Source organism: Malurus melanocephalus, unplaced genomic scaffold (assembly GCF_030028575.1).
Source record: "Malurus melanocephalus ecotype Western Australia unplaced genomic scaffold, MMel_1.1 scaffold_23, whole genome shotgun sequence".
NCBI classification, from domain to species: Eukaryota; Metazoa; Chordata; class Aves; order Passeriformes; family Maluridae; genus Malurus; species Malurus melanocephalus.
Window position 1 is genome coordinate 2,998,302 of NW_026623255.1, and position 26,846 is coordinate 3,025,147.

Consider the following 26,846-nt stretch of genomic DNA (forward strand, 5'->3'; position numbering starts at 1 on the left):
TGTTTCCCAGCTTTCCTGATTTTATAGATTTCAATCATTTCTTGTTTCTCTCTCTTTACCATCTGCTCATCACTTTTCACTTAGTTTCCTTAAGAATATAAGTAAAAATGAGTGCATTAGTTCTGATCAAATGTGTATTTACATTTTAATCCCTCCTTTGGTAGTCATCAGTAGTGAATACTAAAGAAAACAGGTAAGGAAGAGTTCTTCCCTCTATATGGCTTCCTGTCTTGTAGCAGTTAGCAATTTAAGGACTTCCTATGCAGTAGGTTGTGTCCAGGCTGTTGACTTTATTAGCCTGTTCACAGCCTCTCTTCCATCTATTATTTTTCTACTTTATATCTATTTTTAGTCTACACAACATCCTGTGGCACTGCTAGCACAATGTGTGCAAAGAAGTTCCTCCTTTTATTTTGATTGTAATCGTGCTACTTGTTAATTTAATTGGATGACTYCATGCTTGGTCACTGTGAGAAATACCACAACTTCATTCATGATTTTATGAATCATGATTTTCTTGACCTATATTATATTAACTTTTAGATGTTTTCTGTCAGTTAAGACTCTTGCACTTTTTGCTTATTACTTTGTGATTCTTCTTGGATCAAGTTTGTGCACTACCTCTGGCCATTCTTGTTTCCAGTGTTGTTCCTTTTGCATCTAACAGTATCACCTTTGAGATTAGGAAACTAGRATTTCATGCAGCATTCAAGAACAGGTGCAAAATGTTTTCTGTGTTTGCTTGCTTGAATGTTTTCCTTTATTGCTTTTTAAACCTATTCGAACCTTCCCAATGGCATTTTTTTAGCACAAATGTTTCTCTCAGATTGTACACAGTGCTCCCTGGAGAGCTTTTCTATCTCTTCTAATGGACATCATCATAGATGTATGTAAGTAGGATATTTTTTTCTACAAGGTGCATTGCTTTGCACCCATGAATACTGAATTCAACTTAATATTWTTCAATGGTCATTTCTAAGTTCGACTACCCTGAAAAAATTGTATCAAATTTGTTATCATTAAAATTAAAATAATATGCTAATTCCATTGGTAGAKCATTCATTTTGTATTAGAATTTATTTTTTACTTTTTGGGTAAATAATGTCTGGTACTCATGATCTGATGACATTCTTTCTGTTCTCATTTTCCAAAATACTTTCTAAATTAGAAGTTAAAGGCATGTTTTTTTTGGCTCAGATAACCTTCAGAGGTCCTTTCCAACCTCARCCATTCTCTGGTTCTGTGACTCTAGTACTTATTTTGGAAATTTTTTCCCTGCACAGCCGGACAATAGTATACCATACCCCTCCATCAATAGTGAATATAAASAGTCCACTTAATTTTTGTGGCTTATTTTCTTTTCGTTCTCCTTTTCAACTGACTTTGCCATACTAGCTCTGAGTAAGCTACCCACTCATATTTTTATTAATAGCTTGTTATGCTTTTACCAAGTTKCTCAGAAAAATATTTTCTATCTGGCCTTATTATAGTTTACAACTCATCTCTCCCATTTTTTTAGTTAAATATTACTACTAATATTGTGGCATGCCTTTTATTCATTGAGTGGCTTCAGTGGGTATATTTACTGTGAGATTCTAATTTGATGACTTTTAATTCTTTTTTCGTCTTTTCTCCTTTCAAATAAAAATGTCTGTCTTTATATCATAAAATCTTCTTGAAGTAAAGATTCTCAAGGATAAATGTCACTTAGTAGACTTCAGACCTTTTTTYCCTCTTCATTCATTAAGACTGTTTCATTCAAGTATATGATGGCTACTGTTAATTTTCAATAATGGGATTTATGGATTTTCAGCTCTTTTCTTTAATCTCTAAGAATTGTCAAGAACATCATTTGTGCTTGCTACTCCTCAGTGGTGTGACTGTCAGTTTCTTCTTCAACTCCAAAAAGTGAAACACCACTTCCTTCCATGTACTACAACTGATTATATAGACATGACCGCCTTGCATGATGAGGCATTTGCTTCTTTATCATATAAATTATATAGCAGGTAACATGTAYATTTACTGAAAATTCTACCCAAATTTTATTAGGAAATGAAATTTCTTTGAAAAGCTGATCCCTGATGCTTCCTAGCAGAAAAAAAAAAAATAATAAACCAGATTCCTTCCCCTCCCCTCATCTTATTATTTTTGGAGAGTGTTTTGTTGTTTATAGGAAAAAAATACGTTAATATAACTTGCTAAGCAAAATGTCCCTTTGGCAACTATCCCAGAACAGCAACTATAAACACATGTTTAGGTTTTAAGCAGTGCTATACACTAGATAATTTATCATTTCCCTGCTATAGCCATTTCACTTAAAGTCGTTAGTCAGACCTGTATAAATAAATCACAACTAACAAAATGTTAATAATCTATATAAAGGAAATGGCATTTTTGTCTCTTCTGTATTTGTAGAGAAAACTTGTAAGGAAAATTTAATAGAGGTGTAAAATRCTTACTTTGCTTTCTACCTTATTAAATTATATTCCAGGATATTTTCTTTCACTGGGGAATTGGGTCTTTCGATAGAGCCGATCTTATTTTGCTGTTTTCAAGTATAGATTCCTCTGTGTTTTGCTTGGCTGAGGAACCTTTACCTCACTCTTCTAGCCTGTAGGTTAGTCATCATATTTCCCCAATTGGTTGGACAGCAGAATATGCTTTCCAGGGTGCATATCCTATAAATCTAGCAGGTAGGATGATGAGAAAGAGTTAGGCTACTGCTGACTGAGGTTTTTTTTCACCAAGAATCAGTGAAGATTTAGAGCATAATTCACCTACATTTTGAAACAGAAAGATGGGCATTTGAATGTGGCCCACTGTTGATTGCTGTCTGCAGGAATGTACTATGTGAGGGATCCCAACAATAAGTTTTGGATTCCCCTTAATAAAAGTGGCTATGATTAAGAATTTAAAAGAAAATTAAAAATATATAAAAAACAAACCAAAAAACCTACCCAAAACAAAACAAAAAACCCCCACCCCTTCCAAACCCATTTCACCCATGATCCTCAGCCATAGGATAGTTTTTTTATTCTTTAAACAAAGTAAATGTCAAAACCAAATTATTTTACAAATTCTTTCCATACACACAACTGCAATCCTTCCTTTATKCTTCAGGGATGTATTTTCTATTTCTGAAAAGTGGCTCTAAGAAAAAGACTGCGCAACTTATGAAATCTCAGTTTTAAACACTCCAGAAAGTTTTTCAAATAGCTTAAAGAAGTGTTTTCATCCATGCATTTCAAATGAGGCCAGGGTRGGCCAAGGAAAAGCCTATCAACTTAAACCCATTAAGACTGTCATGAATGAAGGGAGGGCGATGGAGAGGACAGGGGGATTGTCTTTCATGAGCCTTCTGTTTGATTGTGATTATATTTAAATTTGAGAGCTTATTACATTTACAGCTGTGACTACGTTGCTATGACAGCAGCAACACTACCACCCCTTTTACAGCAAAAGGACCACTATTTCCATGTCCCTTCATACAGCTTGAGTTTCATTCCTTTCTTACAGAAGTTTCCATTGTGAGTTATGAATGAACACRCTTCGCCTGTCCCCTCACCTCCCTTTCTTTCCCAGAAACTGKGAAAAGTTTCTGAAGGGTAGCTGAGATGTAAGTTGTTGTGCAGGGAGGGGAGGTTGTTTAAAGCCTTGTGAGGTTTTGGCTCTCAACACTTTGCTGAAATCTTCACCCTTTCTTCCCTGACACCCAAGCCGTGCTGCGTGCCCTGCTCTCAGCCACACACGCTCCTGTCTTCATCGTCACAGATCAAGAGCGAGCAAGACACTCTCTTGTTTCTTGGAAAGAGAGGCCATTCTGCCTGTCTGTCTGTCTGTCAAGTGTGTGAGCTCCTGCTGCTCCCCAGAGTGTCAGYAGAAAGCAAATCTCCTTGTGCCTGCCATTTCCTAGCCAACGAAAGCACAATGGAGAGCATGTAAACAGTTGGCTGGGCTGATTGTTACAAAGACTGAAGCAAATCAAGGGCAGCTTTGTCAGGAACAATGAAAWCTGCACTCTGTATGCAAATTCCTCCCTGCTTTCACTTCTGTTTCTCATCTGTGCCAGCATGGTCTTAGCAAACCTCCTATGAACTACATAACAAGTTGCAAAATCTTGCAGATCACTGGTCTTTTATTACAAGCTTTCAGTTTCACTTATTTTACACAAAACATGCCTGGAAGCAGAACCTGGGCTGCACAGCTGTACTCTTTCAGGCAGCTGTAGTTTCCCCACCCCATTTTTTTTTAATACTGGCCTTAGTCTACTTGTTTTCAGTGTTATTGAATAAATTGATAGAAAAGCGAGACAAAAAATGGGTGATTGCATTCTGTGAATCCCATGATTCTCCGTATTTTTCTGTTAATCACAGCACAGGCTGGCTATTAGATTTACCAAAGTCACCATGGTTCAGAAATGYCGTAGTTGTTTAGGAAATAGCACCATTCTTACCTTTCTTGCAGAAATAACCTGATGTGTCAGTGTTGAGGTCCCAGCACTTGCTTTACTCTTTGCTATGTGTGAATGGCCACATGCCAGGTGCTGAATTTAAGCATGTGCTCTACTCACTGATGTGAAGCTTGAGAGGTTCAAGAGACCAATTAGCCAGCTTTCAATGTTGCACTAAACTGCTCCCTGCAATCTGTTTTATTTTATGCTGCTGGAAACACATTGGTCATTTCAGGGCCTTTATGCCAAAATAGAATTATGTCCCCAATCCAGTTACAATTATTTCTGCTGTTTCAGAATATGTACTTTCACTCAGCCCATTCTTATATGTGTTTGTAATTGGGATGGTTTGTTTTGATTGTTAGCAGTCATTACTAAAAGGAATTCAATGGACACTCTTTGTTATTAATGTGAGATTAAAGAAAACGTCATAATTTTGTTTCTAGGAATTTCACTTTCTGCTGGAAAATTATTTCAAAGTTTTTGTGCAAATGAAATCACAATAGAGGATTGTCTTCAAGAGGTGTCTTCACACCTGGTGACATTTATAACTGCTGACAGCCTGTGTTCACTGTGTGGCTTGGCTTGTGCTGATAACTACAGCTTTGCAAATGTGCTGTAAGGCAGGTAATTGCACATACAAAACAAAACAATTGCATCTACAAAACATGGTATCAATCCAACACAGCATCTACGAATGCTGAAGAAGGGTGAGGGAGAGGAGTACATCACAGAATAACCGCTGCTTTCTTGTTTTGGTTCCTGACTGAAGAACTGTTGAGCTTCATGTTRCTCGGTTTCATTCATATGTTAAGATGTCATCTAGACAAATCAATTTTTTCCCTAATTTTCTGGAGATGGGATAGTGTGCCTGAAGACCTGAATCAGATTTCTCTGAATTAAGTCTCTCTAAGGGTTTAAAGTGGAGGTTTTTGAACTCGTCTGCCACATACAGAAACATGGTCTTTCAGGGGCTTTCTATATTCAGGGGTGATGCTTGTGTGAATGCAGAACCAGGACCATCACAGGGGTGTAAGCAGATCAATGATTTGAATTAAAGGGCAAAAAACATATAGGAGGCAGAAACACCATCTGCCATTGGAAGGTAARAGAAGATAGGAACCCAAACTGAAACTGGTAAGAGAGAACTCAGTATTGTTAAAGAACCCCTGTTGAGCTCATGCTGCTGTATCATCTGTGGCCCTGGGAAGAGTCAGTCAGGCTAAGCTGAAAGWAACTCCAAACCAAGTCTTGATGTTTTTTTGGGGACTATATAGGAACTTGGGTGAAAAAATAGTTATGGATGTGTTTGTATTAGGAAAGCAAATAAAAACAATCTTTTTTCATTATTTTTCCTTTTTTTTCCCCTTTCTTCTTTTTTTTTTTTCTTCTATTCCTTCTTTTTTTTTTTTTTTTTCTGCCTGCCATAAGATACTCCTGACAAGGAGCTAAACAGTGTCATAGCAGCTTTAAATGCTTTGTCTAAAAGCAGCGTTTGTTTGTGCAAAACTCAGGCTCAGACTTGCATAGTAAGGTAACCAGCCTTTACCAGAGAAGAAACATTGCTGAAGGTGTTGTGTACGTCTGGCTTGGACACAAATATTAGACAAGCAATATCCTTTCTAATGTTTCTGTATAAGCAGAACAGTAATGAGACTTATTTTGAGGAGCCTCTGAGCTAATCCCTCGTAAAGATATTTTGCTTGATACTAAATGTCCCTTATTTTTCAATATTTATGGGCATAAGAAATCTTTCAGTAGGTCATGTTTATATCATTAATACATTAAGAAATGAGTGACCAATTAGCCTGTTAAAACCTGGCTTCACAAAAACCTCTACTTAGCACAGAGTTTCAGACTTTATTTAATATTAAAGAAAACAAATAGAAGAAGGAAGCAAATCAAATGCTTTAGTTAGACCCTTCCYGATGACATTCTGCTTTACTTTGCCTTCGTTCTTTTTTGCTTTCAGTACAGACATTTGATCTTTATAAAATATACTTTCCAACAAAAGAAAATATTGTACATTCTTAGCCACAAAACATCCAGACTGTTCATTACTTAATCAGTTGTGAAAGCAAAGTCTCACACGTTGGATTGTGTAAAGAAGCTGTATTTAACTTATGGTCAGATATTGTTCTCCCAAGATATTTTTTAAAAGACCAGGGAAAGATCTTGGGCTTTATCATATCCAAATAACAACTGAATTGTAAATAAAGTGCTTTTCAGTGGTATTATGGTTAACATGTTGCAATATGGATTGGGAAAAGTAAAATTATGAAGGCTGTATATCAATTCTTTGCGAGGTAAGACTTTCTGCATGATTCAATCCCTTCCCTCGTGTCCCTTGGCTGTCATTTATGGCACTACTGACAAAAGCGCAGAGTTTTACACAAGACAGGGTGCATAGAGCATGCAAATGGACAAATGGCTATTACCTGGAGGAAACTTTTTGGCAACAAACAAAGTTTAGATTTTTCTATCAAGTCAGCACTTTAGCAGGGCAATTGAAGTTTGTGACCTCCTGTCACATACCTGAGCTGGAGCCAACACCAACTGGCTGCAGAAGTGTAGAGATCATTTCTCTTATAATCCATCCCGCTATATTTCTTGGGATGGAATTTTGACATATGTCMGGCATAATTTCCCCTTTTGAAAGAGGCAGAATTTCATTCAATTTCCSCCTTGTCTCCTGGGCTTTTTAGAAATAGGAGTTTATGCAATTTAGACAAATGTTAGAGAGTTTTGACTACAATGGCCTATCTTTTTTTTCTTTTGGGTCTGGTTCTTTGGGAGCAAATATATTTTCCTTCAAATTGTTCCTTGCCTTTTATTAAGGGGGCTTTGTGTTGAGCAAAGTGAAAAGAGGTAGATTGGTGCTTGCCCTTTTTCAACTTCTTATTTTTAAGGGTGCATTTCAGGACTGAAGAAAAAACATGCTTTCAATAGAACTTTGTATTAGATTTGACAAAATTTCAAATGTTACAAGTTTTTTTACTAACATGCTGAGCAGTAAATTATGAAATGTGGAATGGTCATTTAAAGTTAAATGGATTAAAAATTGGGTAAGTGTAATTATAACAATTTCATTTAGTTAAAATATTATTGACATCGGAATATTTGGGCAGTAAACAGAGGAAATTTCCACTAAACTCCAGGGTATCTAAACCATGTCAATTATTTTCCAAACCAAATAAATAGAAATAGTTCTTTCTTTATTTCCTAAGCACATTATTTTTTACTTTTACCCCCCCATTTCCATTCTTTTGAAGCTTAGTAGCTAAACACTAAAAACTGAAGTTTTTTTTCAGTAAAAAAGACATTGTACAGTCTTATTTCCATTCAGAAGCAGCATTTTTGTTTTTACTTTTAAGTAGAAAATGGTGAAAACTGTGGTGCTAAAAGATTTAAAATAGATGTAGACTACTACCTTGTTTATWAGTATATTTCTAATGGAGTTAATTGAATATTTCAGGTTTTAAAAATTGTCTTTAGTTTCTTAATTGCTGGTAAAATATCTGTGATAAGATTTCCTGTATTAAGCAAAGATTCTTGACTAGTGTATGTTTTCACTGCATGCAGTACAGGATAAGGATCTAGACAGTGAAAAGTTCATAAATATTCATCTTGCTAGGTGTACAACTCAGTTTTGACTGGGTGATAAATCACAGGGTTTCTTTTCCTTCATGGAAAGATTGTGTAGGAACTTGGAGAACATGTGTTTCTGAGYACAAAAGTGCAGGCAGAATGAGTTTTAGCAAAACTTGCTGAGTACAGCCTTGCTGCTTTTTTTCACAGCACTTTGAGTCGGTAAAGTTAAGAACTTTAAAACATAGAGGATAAACAAAATGGCATGACAGTCATGGAAAATCAAAATTTTGCGCAAATTTGAATTTTTACTATGAAAAAACCCATTCATCTTTCAGTTTGTAAAATTTTACAGGTCTAATCTTTGCATTATTGAACCTCCAATATTTTTTAGAATGTTTATCTAGTTTCTTATAATAACTTTTAGACTTTGGCATTTTAACCATTCAAATAAATGAATAAAAAAAGGGAAGAAAAAACTGCAATCTTCTGATTGGAACTTGACAGAACTGATCAGAACACTATGTTGTGGCTTGAGCAAATATCTCTGTTTAAAAGGAAAGAAATCCATCTTGGTTTTCAGCTGTTATCAGGAAAGAGACTTTTATCATCTCAACTTTTGCCAGGTTTGCCAAGTTTCCATAATTGTTCTTTACGCTGGCTCTTGGAAATACATTTTCTAGTTCTTATCATCTAGAGCATGGCTGGAAGATACTGAGCTGTGCAACTGCTTCAATTTTGTCTTGACGGGGTAAAATTTCACCYAAGACAAGTGAATAGAAAATCTGARATTTCTCWTTWAAATAAAGACTTCAAATTTCACACTTAYATGAATTATCCACAAGAGTTATCGTTCCATGATTTAAAGATTTAAAGAGAACTTCATAAAACTGGGTACTATTTTGATAAGGGCATTTTTTTTTGACTATCCATAAGAAAGGGAAGAAAATGCTAAATGATCTATCTGACATTCAGTTTGAATCAAGGAATATTTTTCTAAATAAAGAAAATAAGAAAGATATATCTATCTTCYTCAGTAGAAATGAGATCAGAAACAGCTGTGAGTACAGACTAGATATAGACACAACCTAAACATCAAGTTAAAGCAATTACACAAGTACAACAAACTATTCAGGGACCATAGGACTTTGAAACCACTGGAAAAATTAACCAGGATTATTTGATTTGCTTTTCACACCATAGGGATATTTTTCTGCTCTGAAACACAGACACAGAGCCCAACAATGAGGCAAAAAGGACTTCTGGCTTGCTTGCTAGTGATCAGATCTCTTAAATCTCTAAGCTTTCACTGCACATTAAAGAAATCAAAATCTCAGTACTCCACAGTGCTGTGGTTGCATCTAAATAGATACAGGCTGGAATGCTGTTCCACAATAATTTCTTTTTGTCCTTATCCTTTCCCATCCTTACATTTTATTTCATCCCCACCCTGCATGTAGATATTTTTAGATTGATTTTACTTTCAGATTGATAYCTTTTAGTCTGGTTTTTCACTGTGTGTTTTAGCCATCTCGAACGTAGTAGAAGTGAATTTTGACAATGAACTTTGTTGTGCTTTCACTTTTGTATTAACCCTGCTTTTGCCAGTGATTCTTTGGGGGATCTAAACAACTCATTCATGGCCCACTGTACTCCACCCTTTCCCAGGAACACTCACGATCCAAGGACACAGAGGAACTCCACTGCTCCTAAGGTGTAGCAGACTGYAGATCTCTCATGTGAAGGCCCAGGATGACCAAACCTTCCCTGACATGTCCTACAGTTGGCTGAAATGTGCGGTGTCCTTCTCCAAGTAGGTGTCTTGGGGAAGAACGGATACCAAGTTAGTCCTTATCCAGCCAAAGAATGAATAACATTTATATTAATTCAGTTTAGTGAAGATTGCTTACATTCTTCAAAGGGGAAGAGTGTGTTGATTTCTATTTCAGATATATTTTGCCTTTTCTCATTGAGAAGTTGCCTGCTCTGGAGACTTTTATCAGAATGCTATGAACCCCTGTGTATTAGGATTAATAATTAAAGTACTAATATATTTTKAACTGTAAAATTGCAAATGCAGCCATAATACAGTTGCACAGAATCTACTTAGCATGCCTGCTGCAAGAAGGGATCTATGAAATTTTCATGAATGTTTTATATTGCAGATAGGCAGAATCATTTAGTTCTTAATGTTGCTTAATAATAGACTTGCAGACAGTTTTCTAAGGAGTCAAGCTGTGCTGCCAAATTTACATGGTGTCACCCGTCCCACCAAAAATAAGCCTTCTGATGCTTCCAAGACTGCTCTGCATACAACACACACTCACACTCACACACTGATGCACCCTCTCATATCTTTCTCTCTGTACTTAGAGACCCTCAGATGGCWTAAGCAGCAAAGCATGACACTCACCTTTTAAATGGGTAACAACTTCAGCCTCACTGAGTTACCATTTTCCCTCTACAACTGTCTGTACCTGAGTAGATGATAAAAGTGAGATAAAAAGTCAAAGGTAGAGCAATCTGASATTTTAATCACTGTTACTGCTCTAGTCACATTTCAGCATTTTGCTGAAGAGGAGAAACTGGAAAGAATGAGAGGTAATGAGGTAAAGAGAAATACTTGTCATGACATGTGCCACTCCTTATCAGCATGTTCTCATCTAAGCAGACACAATATAGCTCTTTCAACACTTTCTGTGTTGTTCTTCGTRCAAATATGCTACAAATGAGGGAATAAGTTACAGGGGGAAAAAAAGTACAGTAACCTCAGAGTGTGCTTTTGTTGTTGCTCATTTTTCAAAGTGTTGKTAATGATTGTGTATGTCACATCAGATTGTTCCTGCTTCCTCTCTAAAAGAATATAACTTTCAGTCAGGAAGGGGGTAAGAGGAAATCACTGAGACTTCAACTTTATGGAGGATTAGACAGGAGGTGATTAGTCAGCAGGTGACCAAAATCTGAGTAACCAAAGAGCATTTTAATTTTTTTCCCCACTAAAAGGGATTTATTAAATCCAAGGARTTTTCTTAGGTATTCAGACTGTTATGAGACTTAGTGGCTTAAATGGGAATTTTCAACAAGTACTCTCATCAGATAAGTATTTGACAACCAGCTGTAAAAAGGACACAATTAGATTCCTATCTTGCTCACTGTGCCAAGGGTCTGGCCAGAAATGATTTTGCCAAGTCTTATCTTACAAGCAGACACTCACATTCCTGACCCATGACAGGAGAAGCAGTCTCCTCCTAATCACTGCCTTRTTTTTTGAGTATTTTGACTTCAGCAAATGTAGAAGGCAACATCAGCTGGTTTGTTTATTTTTCCAGAATGTCTTACATAATTGTTTGCACCCATCTTTTTTCCACTGACCAAATGAGAGAACAGCTGAGGCATCCAAATGAGGGATCTCACAGAGTCTCCATCCCCTAATCCACAACAGAGCTACAGTCTGTGGGGGAATGCTCTCCAACCCACTTGGAAGCAGCAGAACCAAATAATTCCTCTGYTTTTCAAACTGCTAAAATTTATTGCTCTGTACGAGAGCAGAGACAGAGACTAGTCTCTTTTTTCATAATGAACTTCCCAGAAATTGTTCTTCAGGATCCTTGCTTGTCAAAATTTACTTTTGTGGTTATATTTATTGTTTTTCCTGCCAAAAACTCTTCTGATTTGGAGTCCGACAGTTCCGTTCTGTTTTATAAGACTTCTTTCTTCATTATTTTTCAAAAGAAGATAAAATTATTTTGACATAGACAGCGAGGTGTGTGAATTTCCTGACAGAATCTGTATTTAATGGTCCTGATTGTTATAAAATTATGYTAATTAATTCAACGAGTTTGGGTTTGAGTTTGTTGCTCATTTATTTCTGTTTAAATTTAGCCTAAATTCTTCCCAGTGCACTATAAAATTCAAGAATTGCTTAATATTTACACCTTTAATTCAAAAAACTGTTTTTGTTGAGACTTCTACCAGTGGATATTTACATCCTACTGCTGTGAAGATGCTTTACATCCCCTTTTGCCAGTAATTATCTCATTTATCCCTGCACTGTTATGAGGTGATACCAACGTGCTGTACAAGGAAATAATGTCACATGTCACCAATGCATCCAGAAAATACAAGCTCATCTGTTGATTGTTTGACTCCCGGCCCTTTTTAACTTTCTAAATGTTGTCCTGTCTCTTGTAGAAAAAAAAATAGTCAGTGTGGAATGATTTAGAACATCTTTGTCTGGAGAAACTTTGAGAATATTCAGGACCAAGTGCAATTACAACTCAACCACCTTTGAACATTTATGGTAACAATGTTCATAGACCTAGCTCAACTCTGTCAAAGCACTCGTTGAAAGCGTTTTGTTTCAAATGCATAYTTTGGGTCACAGTAAAATGAGATAAAGCACAGCAGCACTCCGTTTACAGTGAGCACATATGTTCTACACCTCGAATTAGGTTCCCTGATGGGTCATGAAATACTTGGATTTGGAGTCACTATTGCACATGAAAAACTCTAAAGAATTTAATAGGCATTATACTAATAGCAGACTTGGGTTTATTAGATTTACCCCCCATTATCTTCCCTCTAGCAATTCACACAAAATTGGCTCTTTCATTGCACTTTGGCTGCTCTCTGCCTCCTTCCCAGCTAATGAGACTTTACTCTGCCTTGCAGCAGCTGGAAGTGTCTTTGTCCATGCACACAGATTTGCACCCTCCTGTATCACAGCTATGTGTGACTTACCATGCAGAGCGTGCCTTCTGCTCTGGGATGTTGTCTGGACCCAGCAGAAGGAAGAGAGAAGAGTTCAGCTCAGCCTGTTCCTCCTTTGGTTGCATGCACTCCTGTCCAGTAGGACTTTAGTCTGTGTTAAATGTGTATTGGAGCGCTGTAATATTTCCCAAATTCAAAAGCAACTGTAGAAGATGGAGGATATCAGGCATATAGGAGCAGTGTTGGTACTTTTATTTGCTTCAAAATCTTATTCCTAAAAAAAAAATAAAAAAACCACCCTAAAATATTTTCAATCTTGTTTTCAAAACYGAGAAGTAAAATTTTATCTGATTCTGCATGATGAACTGTTTAAAATGTCTTATGAATTCAGTACAGTGTAAGTACTGTACTGGATGCAGACAAATGGAATTGTTCCCRCTGAACTATGCATTGATTATCAAATGATAAATCCATGGCTATTTATCTACAGGAAGAAAACATTGGACCTCTATTCATTATCTTCAGAATTTTTCAGCAGTCTTCAGCAAAATACAAAACACCATTGTAGTCCCACAAAGGCCTTATGTATACCCATCGTGGAATTAGAAAAAAAAAAAATACCCTTGTTAGAAATTAGCTAATTAGCTAAAAATTATCATCTTCACATATCTGAAAAATCTTTGCTAATGGCAATCTGAAATGGAGAGTGAAAGGTCTTTGCTCATTTGACTTTTGTCCTGCCTACCACTACGTGGTCTGGCCTAGCCAATAACATAGTAATTGATTTTACATTATTTTTCAGTGGCTTAAGGAGCTGTAATTAATCTCCTTACAGTTCTCTTAAATGCAAATCCCATAAAGCTGACTAATATGCTTATGAGACCAAAACACCAGGCCAGTGGCTTAGGATCTGTAGCACACTGCTGAGCACACCCCTGTGTGCAGCTTTTGCTGATGAGCTTAAGGGCAGGAGCAGCGAAATGGTGAAAGCTCAATTCTATGATCTTGTGATCGTGTCTTACACAAATGCTACCAAGTGTAAACACAACAGGGAAACAATTCTGGCCGGTGTCCGAGACTTTGTTTTTGTTATAGGATGGCTAGTTAATGAGTGATTCTTCTGGCCTAATGTCATCTTGGCAGAAGATGGATTTACACTAAAACCCAGAGGCTTCCACTTACTATYAATGCTGAAAGCTCTGCAGACATCTCTGAATATATAGAGGCCAATTGTCTTGAATTTGGAGGTGAAAATATAGAGGACATTTGTACAACTGCACCCTCTCTCTTACTTGTTAATTTCCAAGACCGTACCAAATAAAGAAGATTCTCTTGCTAACCTAATCTGAACACCCAATGTACCAATTGACCAAAGGCAAAATAAATCCTTGTTGGAAAAACAAGACGTGCTATGTGCTTAAAGGTTGCTGAATTATTTGCTGTTATACCATGGAGATTGCACAGAGAATGTAAAATTGACATGTATACATTTTTATATTCTAAGCTTTCTAGCAGAGAATCTTGAAATAGCATTAGTAAAAAAAAAAAAAATAAAAGGAAGGATCTGACAGGAACACAGAGCAGTTTCAATGTTGTATATAGATTTGGCTCCTTCAATTGTGGATTAAAGTGAGCTTGAAATGAAATAAACAGAACAGCTTCAGAAGTGTGGAGCTGAAGGGAAGTCATCCATCTCAATGGAGGAATGTTTGATCTGATTTTAGTAGTTTAGCTCACAAACTTGGTTGCTAAAAACATTTATCTCTGTGCTCTGAAAATTCTAATAATATAAAGCATGTCCTGAAGAAATTCAATATACCAAATAATTGTGAACATYAGTCTTATGGAATGTGTAAAAAATAGACACAGTGGACATGCAGATACATTCTTTTCCTGTCTGTATTTGATGAGAATGAAAAAATAAGTCCCATAATAACACTTACATAAAATATCTCAGTTGTTTAACAAGTTTTACATGTTTTCCCATTTTAAAATGGAAAATCTAAATATTTCAAGTTTGTTTCTTAAATTTATGCTGTCAGTAACTGAATGTTTCATGGGAACTTTTCTGTCTTTTATTCACCTTGCTCTAGACACTCCAATCCTATTAGTCAATTAAAGATTCTTATCATGCTTTCTGAATATTGTGATTTACACAGTGTTCACATGTATTGAGAAATACAGTCTGCCCCAAGGGGCTTGTCTTCCAAAAATATTAAGCMAGCAGCAGTTCAGAAATAACCTGAGATAACTGGTTATGTTCAGTCTTGTGATAGATTATTTTTGAATACATAGTTAAATGTGTCATCCACAAATAGTCCTCAATAACAGATCTGRTAATTTTATCAACTTGTCTTTTTCCCCTTCCTTTTCAATCATTTTAATGTATAATGTGTGAACAGAGTATCTTCCTTCYAGGCAACAAAAAAGAAGCTATTTTGACACTTTCAGGGTAGAAAGAAAAATGCCATTTCCCACTTTGGAGAACATAGTGATATTTTGTGTGATACTCCAAGGTTAATTCCTGCTGTTTGAAGGAGATTRCACTTTGACAGTGCTGCACCTTGACCTCTGATGCACCTGTAAAATGTGATGATCTACAGAGAACCAGAACTTAAATAAAGGCATACCTTGATTGCAGCTTCAGCATGCACTCAAATCTGGGATACAAGCTCTTTTTCTCCAGAATATATATACATGAGAGGTRAAAGCATGGGAATGAGTAGTTTTTGGGATTTTTTTTTTTTTATAGAGCACAAACATACAGGCTGGTGAAGATGCAGAGGACTAGCCAGATAAATAATTCTTTTCAAAGAAGTAAGGACGAAGAAGTAAGGTGTCTCACAAAATTTAGTTGAAAGAAGTTGTTGAAACTCTACATATTCAAGTTATATTATATTAAAATAAGATTTTAAAAAAATCTTCATATTTAAATGAGAGCAAAACACAAATATCATATTGAATAAYGTAATTTCAACTGTTGTATGCCAGTTGTTCATAAAAATGCTATTATTTCCCAAAATTTGATACAGGTGTTTTGTGGTGTATTTTGTTTTTTCCTAGGTTTTGTTTCTGTGTSCTTTTTGTTTGTTTGTTTGTTTTTAATTATGGCTACAGGACTGATGTTTTAAGACTTAAAAACATTGATTGTACAATCATTTTTATTGTAGAATAAAATCTGCTTTTGCAAAACATACAGCCTTTCATTTTATTGATTTGTTCTTGTTTTGATGTCTTCAGACTTCATAGAATTGGAAAAGGTAAGCTTTGACACCTTTAATTTTCATGAGTCATGATTAACTCTCCTTTTTCAACAGCTGGCCCTCAAAATCCCTAGGGCAGCAGCCATAAATGTAGAAATGGCTGAGTTTTTTATGTGTATGCWTTGTACATGACAGGCAAATTATTTAGCTAGCTACTAAAACAAAAATCTAAATAGAGATGAGAAATCTCTATTAAAAATATACATATTGAATCTATATCAATCAYCTTTTTTAGAAAATACTTGGAATTCTGGAACCTGTACAGATGCTTCTTCTTCCAGACACTTCCCTTTTTGAGTTGTATTTATCTATGTTAGTGTAGACAGTAAGTGRTTCATTTATTGCTTGTCTCTACCTCTGTTAGGAGGCTTTTCAAATTCYTTACCCATGAAGCAGGCCTTCAGAATACTTAGACTGCAGTTTCCTACTGTACGTTTTTAGCAAYACAGGCACATCTCTTCTTATTGAAAAGAACAATCTTTTTTTATTCTCTTGGGGAATGTGATTAGTTTTAAAGGTAAATGCCAAACCCAGAATTTTTTCTCTTTCATCAAATATTTTTTAGCTGGAGAACCACTTTTCAGCAAAAATCTTCCAACCAGCTGTCACCAGTGCACAAGAACATTACCACCTTAAAGCCTGTCAGTTCAATTTTGCACTTATCTTCTTCAGTTGCTATCTTATGAAAGTCTCATTACTCTTCCCACTCTTGTAAGTCAGGTTCTAGATAAACATCACAAAAGAGGAAGTAGTACAACTTCCAGAATGTAAAAAACACAAACAGTTTTAATTTAAAATTCCATCTAGTGATGCAATAGTATCATCAGACCATAGAAAGCTATAGGCAGTTTTAAAAGRGTAGTTTGTTCCTTGGTGTGCTAAAGAGGGAAAAGTGAGCCTTATTAGTGCTCTTACATTAGCACTAATGGAGGTGTCAYTGTTGGAGACAGCTTGTACTGAATTTTATGGCAAATTTAATAAATCTGCAAATTTTAATACATGCTTACTGCTGTAAAAAGAAGTTATAACAATTAATGGTAAAGCCATAAAAGGTCTTTCATGAAGATTTACATTGAGAATGCTTAAAAGGATCAATCTTTCAGTAGCAAAAAGCATCCTTGAGCTGCCCTAACTAAAAAACCAGGTACTATGAGAAGCAAACAAATGGAAAATTGACCTGATAAATTAGGCCAACTAATTTCTGTATTCAGAAGCAGTATAGAAGTATAACCTTTGTGAAATTTGATCTTGATATCCATGTACCCTTCATTACTCACACAAGTAATAGGGAAATTYTGTCAAATAATGGTAGCAGTGGCTCATGTCATGACTGTCTGGAAGCCYTGCATAAAAGGCAAGGCATAAAATATTTCTTAAAAATTATTGTGTCTTAATGACAGAGGAAGATTGAACTTCAGTAGTTTCAACAGCTGCTGTATTAACARTTGTTAAATGCAAATAATGAAGTATGGTAACTAACTGAAATGGAGGCAGGTGTCTGGCATCTAAGCTTGTTTTGTAACCCAAATCTTTCAATAGCAGAAAATGGAAATGTGAATATTGATGTATTTTGTTTGAAGCTTAACAACAGCAGCACTGCTGGACTGCACTAAAAAAAAAATCTGACTTTATTCATCCTCCCTTCTTAAATTTGCATCAGTCTGTCATTGCAAAGCAGCTCTAACACCACACATATTTTCTCCTAGCCACTTAAATTTTTAATAGGTAGGTTGCAAAGATCACGTTAAGTAATTTGGAACTGTGATAGGAAATACAAAAACACAGCTAGAAATGCACAGAATATTTTGTCATGCTGCTTTCAATGTGCATCTCAATAAGCAAAGTATGAATTGTGTGGCTGGAGCCAGAAACAGCTCACGAAGATGAAAAATATAAACAGGTCTTACTGAAGATCCCAGCAGTAATGGTCTTACCAGTTGGTGGAGAATTGACTTCTCTATTAATTAAGGAAAAATGGAACACATGGCAGAGGGAAATGTCTATGACTGACAGAAAAGACAGAATAAGCATAAAGAATCTTCCTAGTGATCTGAGAGAGAAATATCTTTCACTGTCACTGCAGATGAGTTTATTTACCAATTTTATTTATCAATATTATTTATTTATCAATATTATTTTATTTATCAATATTATTTATTTATCAATAGTTTAATATAGATCTATTAAAGATCTAGAATATAATAGGAACAATAATTGACAGAAAAAACAGCAGATTCATCATTGCAAAGAGCCATATACAATGGATGAACTAGTTCTGRCAACCAATTCCTTTGAGAAAAGCTAAGTCAAAATTGCTCTTTCTTGACGACACCTAAGCTAAAATTAAAAAAAAAAAAAATTGTCAATCTTTTATTCTATGTTCAACAGCTTAGAAAATCCCTGAACACTCCTGCAAACAAATAAATGTCTACTGTTTTGCAAGAGCCTTGTCTTATGCCATAAACACATATTATTAAGTTGAGAGTAATTTTGTTCATCCTGTATTTAACTTTGAAATATGTTGACTTTATTAACTGAAAGTTTTTAATTGCTTGAAAGCATATCTATTTTTTTCCAGTTACCCTAGTGATTTTTTTTCTCCCTTCCTGTGAACTCTGTATGTAGACATGCCATCTCATTTGGAGTTAGCTCGGAGTAGCTCTTAATATAACTCTGCCTTAGCACAGTGAGGTCACCCTGTGTGAGTGCTGACAGCCGGATTCAAACATTTGAACGTTCTCTTCGCTTTCCAAATTAGCGTAAAAGACAGAAGGTTTTCATATACATCTTGATATACAGCAGAMAACACTTAGAAGAGTTCTCCCCACAGACAGAATGGCTGTCAGATCATGMCTGCTAGATAAGGCACTTCAGTACCTCTTACTGTAATTTCCAGAGAAATACAACCATGACAGRACAGAAGACCTACTAAATGGAGTTGGTAGGATCAGAAAGGGATCTGGAATTGTTCCTTCTTGCAGAAACTAYAGATAACAGCTCCTTAAAAGTACTGTCTGCAGAAAGCACTGTTTAGTTTTTACTAAGGCTATCAGAGAATGTGAATTGACTTATGATAGTCCTTGTAACAAAAGCTTCATCAAGAAAGATGGCAGGTATAAGAAGTCCATTAGAAACTTTTTGTCTTTGTGGAATAAGAAAAAAAAAAAAAAAAGAGAAAATCAAAACTTTTGGAAAGAATGAAAGGTTTACAGATTTTTGTTAAAGCAAAAAAACTTAGTAGGGGTCTGGCTTCCTAGAGTGCCTTTCCTCCTCCCATGGTGATAAAAGTAATATTCTATTTTAGCATATGTAATCTGTAGCATTTTTATTGATATACACCTGATGTGTGGGCACTTATCGGAAGAGTTCATGTAGTCTTGACAGTCTCAAGCTCATCGTTAGCGGTAAAGTCAGCTACAGATAGGGTCATCTACACCTTGTGTCAACTTTATAGACCTGTGCTCTGTTTGAAGAGCTATCTTGTTGTAGTAGTCTCCTGATGAATCCATCCAGAAAGAGTCACTGAAAGAAATACCATGTTATTAAAAATTCTACTGGTGTTCTTTGAGCAAGATTTTGCATTCAAGATTTAGAGATTTGTTTTTCTGTTGTGCCTCAGAAACCAGTTATTCAATGTGAGAATTTTGTTAAAGTGTTCAAAATTATTTCTCTGAAAAGAGAAACAAAAGTGACAGTGTAAGGATATCTGATTTCTTTCTTTGTATTTGGCTTTCTCAATCTCTCAGAATTTGCTGAAGAGAAAGTGAGATCACAATAAGGTTGGCAGACATATTTTTTCATTTACATAATGCACAGAAACAGAAGAGCACTGAACATCTTTTAACAGAGACTGTTACTAGGATTAACGTATGTAAGCATCTCAAAAGATGCTTTCACCTGTTGGACTTAAAATCTGCTGTAAAAACAGATGTAGAAAGTATAAGAACAGTTAGACCTAGCAGAACCTGAGCTTGCTCTCCAGAGAATGTAGGCAGGTCTGTTTAGAGCACCACTCAAAAACAACCTTCACCCACACAACTTGTTACTTTTTCTCTGTCAAAATCTTCAGGAAAGCAAATACAAATATCCCAACAATTAGTGTGTATTAAAACCTCCAGTTTTATATGAGGTTCTGAGTCAGAGACTTTTGAAAGCATTGCAGTAGTGGAGCTTTGGCTTTCCTTTTCACATTTATGTTGGTCCAGCTGGGGGAAGAGGTTGTGATAGCCCCCATTAGAAAGGAAGTGTCTTTTCCTCATATTAGAGTCCCATAAAACTACAGAGTAAACTGTTATCTTGACCCTAATATTGAAATCCTAATGCCATTCACAATCACAAGAAGAAAAATAACCCTTTCTTATGAGGAAATCAGGAGAGATGCCTCACTGCATGTCATAAAACATACTTTTTCAACCTCAAACTCATTGGTTTAATGACCAAAAGATCCATGCAATTACGTAAAACCTTCAGGCATGGTCTGGAATAAGAGGTAGACTTATACCACTTCCAGAGAAGATTATAAATAGCCCAAACTTCCCCTASAGCCCAAAGTTTAACCACAGCATACTTCATGCAAAAAGAAAAAAATTTAAAAGGGGTTGAAGAGTTTTATAGAAGTGTAATACTATTTATTGGAATACTTTAAAGTAAGGCATGTTAATAACATGAAGGAAAGAAACAGGATGAGGGTTTGTGGTCTATATTACAGTAGTTGTCATACAAGATTATTCAAATTATTTTTCTGGCCTTAAAAACCTTTGAATTTGTGGGTCACTCTCACATTTGTGCAGCACTTTCATTGGCTACATTACAGGTGACTGACCCTAATTTATAATCAATCTTAATTTTTGAGAAAAACCAGACATATATCACCATCTTAATTCTGGTCATATAAGCTGAAAAGACATTATTTTATCTTTTGCTTTGGTCTGCATGTTGACAAATTTACTGATATATATTGTGCTTTAGAAATTAAATTAATATTGTGTTAATCCATATTAACTACTGTTAATAATAGATTCTGTGCATTACCAACCAATACTGCAATGTGAATATGATAAGTTATCTTTTGATGCTAAGAGATTTAGAAATAAATATATCAGTGATTTGAACATTAATTCCACTGTTTGAAAAGCTCTTYTTGCATGATTTTGCTTCTTTCTAATTTTGAAATTAAGATTCCAAACCTTAAAAATTTAGTTTATTGAAAGAAAAGCATCAAAGTCCACACTTTGACTGAAACAAAACATTATCTTTCAATGTTATCTGAAACAATCAGAGATGTGAATTTTGCRTTTCAGGTTCTTCTATAATCAGTCAGTGTTTATTGTTTAAAGAAGCCCTTACCAATGCTAAAAGATATTTTTATAATTAAGTTGTCATGGACATCTTTGCTTGATGTCACCTCAACAGTTTCTTATAGATGGTTCCTATCTCTAGCCATCCACTATCCATTAAAGCAAGCATTTTAAGGCATGGCTTAACTTCTATGATCCTGTAAGCTGAAATGATATAACACTTTAAGTCCCAAATGATATTTTCACCGGAAATTCAATGTGAATGCAACTCGTATTGGAAACCAAAGCTGAAAGAAAGAAAACAGTCATCACTAATTTTTGGTGTAAAGCATGAAGCAGCTCTGATGTTATCTTCATTTGGATTCTAACATGGAAGAGCTTAATGCAGGTTTGAACATGGACACAGAGATGTGCATAAGACCCAAAAGCTCATCTTTTGCCTACTCAGGACTCAAGTGACTCCACCTTTCAAGAATTTTTTTTTAAAGAACATTTACAGAGTGATAAAGCTACAGCTATCATTCAAGGCACACCTGATGAATTTCACCTTCAACTCTGTCATGTTCATGTAGGGGCAATACACATTGGACAAATATTTGTTTACTTGCTTTAATACAGCTCTCATATAATCTGTTGTGGGACAGCAGGTCTTCATGGGCTCGCCATTGAGTTTGTTGGTGTAGGYCTTTTTTTCCACCCTCTTTCTGACTTCAATATGTTGTATGATAACTTACTGGTCCTTACTAGACTTGAAAGGGGTCCCAATACTTATAAATGTCTCTGATTTCTATCCCAAAGATTGCTGAAAATCTAATGCCAGCTCTAAGATCTCTTTTACCCTGGAGTTTGGAATTTGATTGTTAGACCACAAGTATTTGGGCTATGTTTTTGCCTTATTGTTTCCTTTGATGCTGGCATTTCAGATCGGTGTTATCTGCCTGTGCCTGTTCCCTGATTGTTGTTATTCTGTTGGAATGGGCTGTTTGGAGCACACCAAACTGTGACAAGGCATCTGGAGATGTRTTTTGCAAGGCAACACGAAGCTGACATTCTCTGCTGAGACAATTCGCTGTTGCACACTGCAGCAAATGGTTAAACATCAAGGTGTCTCACCTTGGGTACTGATAAAGCAACAGGGTGACTGACTGCATGGAAGCACCAATTAAAAGATAGACAACAGAAGCAAATAGGAAAACAAAGAATTATTTTGCTCAAGGAAGTAGGTAGAACTTGCCTAAGATGACCTTTCCATGAGGAAAAGATTTCTTGCTGCCCTTCAGAAAAATAGGTGCAGCTCATAGGAAAGTGTGACAGATCTTAATGAAACCAGTGCAAGTGTTGGCCCATGGAGCAATGGGATCAAGAACAGAATTGCATGGGCTTAGGGTGAGCAACACTTTCCCCCATCCCCACAGGTCTGAGCAGATAAACTCAGAAAAGATGCTTGCAGCTTTGGCCAGGTGCCATCAGAAATAGTAAGCATGGGATATAGTCAGCAAGTGGAGAAAGATGCCAAGAGGTCAGGAAGCTTCAGGAGAGCTGAGTGAGRCCATGCCTCCTCTTTCTTTCCTGGAACTCTTTCATCTCTTTCTCAGGAGTGCAGGGTCCACATTCCCATCTCAGTTCCTGTTTCCCACTCCTGTTTCTTCCCYTTGGTGTGACAGCCCCCAATAAATACCAGTGTAACACATTCAAATGTCAAGAATTGGCAGATAACTGGAAGTGGTCCAGCTCCTAGCGTGGGGGAATCTCAGGCCCAGGCCAGGGAAAACAGCCAGAAAAGAGTTTCAGAGGAAGAGMTATTGATGTCGGGAAATACCTCCTTCACATTTTTCCAGTCCTCCCTCTTGTCTTTGGCAGCAGCAACAGAAACCCAGTTGCAAAGATGAGGTGGGGATTTGCTGATCATCCTGGAAAGGCAAATTTTTCTTTCCTCAGGCACACTCAGAGCAGGCAGCTTGCCATCCCTTTTGGCTGCAACTTCTTTTGCATCCTGCCTTACTCTGGGATTTCATGAAGTTGTATATCTACCTTATATWATTTTATAKAATCATAGAATGGTTTGGGTTGGAATGGGACMTTGAAGATATCCTGAAAGWCTGTTTGCCATAGCCAGTCCACATATCACAGTATTTCATGTTGATATGAACCCACCAATGTACYATGGAATGGTATGAACTTGTGTCAGGGGAGGTTTAGGTTCAATATGAAGGAGTTTTCACCCACAGGGCGGTTGGACACTAGAACAGGATTCTTAGGGAAGTGGTCACAGCACCAAGTCTGCCAGAGCTCAAGAAATGTTTGAGCACTGCTCTCAGGCATATGGTATGATTCTTAGGGCTATCCTGTACAGAGCCAGGAGCTGGGTCCCTTCCAACACAGGATATTTTATGATTCTATGATTTTATGCTTATTCACTTTTGAGATCATGACATGTCAGTGTCCTTAAACCTCCAGAGATTTTTATATGCCCTGTTATCCATGTTGTTGGAATCGCTGTGTAGCTTCCATAAAGTAAAAAGAAAGYAGGATGCCAGGCAACTATTGAATTTCCTATAAGACAGCAGGAAAACACATAAACATAGTAACAGTGACAAGCCTGAAGGAATTATCTGTGCATCCATTTTGTGGTCTTGATGATAGATTGACATTTATTCTTGAAGGTGAAGGATAGAATGGGAGCACAAAGGCAAAATTTTGTTTGMTGTAAGTAATAAATTTTCAATCTTTCATAGTCCTATGATTACTTTTGGTAACCTCTGGAGAGGTCATGACTCCCTCACTGAAGAGATCTTGGCTTCAAACATGACTTTACAGACTCAAGGAAATATTGTTACTGGCTTTTCATTGAATAGGGATTTCACTATGAGCTAGCTGAGAGTTTTCTATTTTTGATTGATCATCTCTGACTGATCCTGACTTTCTTRGTGATAGCATGCTGCTGGAATTTTKCTGAAAGCCAGTAAAGRATTAATCCCTTCCCCACCCTTTCAGTTTCTTTCCTTTATTTCTTTATCCTRTCTACTCAGAATTAGTGTGATTTAATTAAATTTATTTCCATGACAACAAAAAAGTGAAAAAAGTATTGTTATAAAGAGGATTGTTTAAAGTCTGTGAATAAAGTATGAGGATGCCATGGATCAAGAGAATGAGTGTGACTTGATCTCTGAGGACCTGAACCCCAATGTGCAGAAGGTGGAGGAGATGTCTGTGCTCGGGCTGAGAAGTGGAGATTTCCATGATGATGGAGGTTGGAGCTGGCAGCTTGTACAGTGGGAGGATGACTCCTGCCCCACCTGCAGATTGGCAGAGGAGGCTTTGGAAGCTCTTGCCAAGGAACTACAGGAGCCAGCTGAGACTGAGCCATGGGGTAGGACCAGGAGGAACCGCAATGACAGCAGTGTTCTTGCTGCAGGGGAGAGGCTCCAATGCTGACCAGACCTGCTGCTTGGGGACATTTGCTTTTTGCTAGAGGAGTGGGTTTGGGATTTTGTGGGAAGACTGACAAGGTTTGTCCAGCCCTCAGGCAACTGCAGAGCCCATCTGCTTTTTCATGTGTACACGATCATAGTACCAGAGAATTCCAAGAATGTATCGATTATGGCTATTTGGATCTGGAGGAGACACTCAAGAGCACATCAGTACAGGTGGTGTTTCCATGATCCTCATGGGGAAGGGCAAAGAAAGTTCTTGAGAAAAAGTGAACGCATCCTGTAGGTCAGCAACTGCTCCGTCAGCTGATGTCAACAGAGGGCTCTGGTTTTTGTGACTCCTATATATTTGAAAAAWAAGGACTGCTAGGAAGAGAAAAGATCCCCCCAATTAAGTGGTGGAAAAACGTCTTTGCCAACAGGCTGGCCAAAGTGATGAGGAAAGCTTTAAACTAGGAACAATGGTGGAGAGATGTGAAAAGCCCCTATCAAGTAAGAAATTCCAACTCAACATATTCTGTGATTCTATGATTTTATGACYCTGTAACTCTGTGATTCTGAAATAATCAACAAGCAGAGCATACAGGTGTAGGAAGAGACATCATAACCAATTCCAGCAAAATTCCAGGGGGGGGATAAAGGAACTAGAGCATCTGTATCAGGAGGAGAAGCAGAGAGAGTTTGTCTTGTCCAACTTGGAGAAGAAAAAGCTCAGAAGTATCTTCAATGTCGTGATGTGGGAGCAGGAAAAAGTATGGAGGTAGAGTTTCCCATAGTCCCCAGTGGCAGGACAAGAGTGAATGTCATATGTCCTCTCTCTGTCGATGCAGAGATGGAAATGTCAAGTTTGACAGAGGTGCAGAAATCAACACAAACTAACATGACTAGAGTAAAGTTGAGAGAACAAATTTAAAAAATACTTCACTATTGAGTTCTTTATAATATCTCACAAACATTACAGTTCAGGCTAGACTAGAAGATGGTATCAGTCAAGCCCATTGTCTGAAGTAATCATGACTTATACAAAATTTAGTTCACTGAACATGTTTTAATTTGACCAAAATCATCAGGTCCACAGGTCCATCACTGTCTCCACAATTAASCCCAGAGGCTAATTCAGAGGAGATTAGAAATTATCACAAGGATATCCTTAGAACAAAAACTGCAGAATACCCAGAGGGAGAACAGTGACATATTTAAGATTTGGTTGAGGATATGATATGAAAATGCCTCTTGCTGTTTTAGTTGCTGACTTCTACATCTGAATGTGAATATGACATTTTACTCATGTCTATTCATTTATCCCCATTTACTATTTAAAGATTCTGTTTTCACCTTTCTGCGTTCAATGCCCCTCTCTTTTCTTTTTTCTTAAAAAAAAGGTGCATTTCTAAATAACTTTTTTCATCTTCTCTGACCCAAAGGTCAGACTGTCTTTGACTGCTGTGTTTTTCACTCACTGTTACATTTCCCTTGCAAAGATTGCAAAATTGTTACTTCAAAACCCTATTTTATTGACAAGAATTTTACCTGACTTGTTTTTAGCCACTTTGCTTTTTACTAAATTCTCCTAAGAAACCACTATAATGATTGCTAAGTATGAACAGATCATTATATTTATTATATCAGATGGCCTCCATCATTTATGTTTTGCAAATGGGATGCCTTATGCAGGTAAGGATTAGTTACAGTTTTCTAGAGTTTAACATTTATGTTCTAAACCATTTACCATTGCAATCTCTCTTCACCGCCTAATCAGTTGTCCAAAACTTTCACCTTTCTTCCTGAAAGTTTCAACATCTCTATCTCTCTGAAGGATGACTTATTTTTTGAAAAAATTAAGAAAAATCTCCTCAGTTATTTTTTGAGTTTTATCATATGGCTTACCATGTGTTTGGTTTAACATGGATTTTCAGAAACAACTGTGGGTTTGTTTGTTTTTTTTTTTCATGGCAGACATGGGGCAGAGAAATAAAACACATAAACATTTAGGACCTTCATCTTTTAAGAGACTGTGAGGGATTCTGTTAATGAGCATTCTTGTAAGTTCCTTAACATAGCCATGGTGGAGTTTGGTGGAATCCTGTCACCTTTTTATTACTCA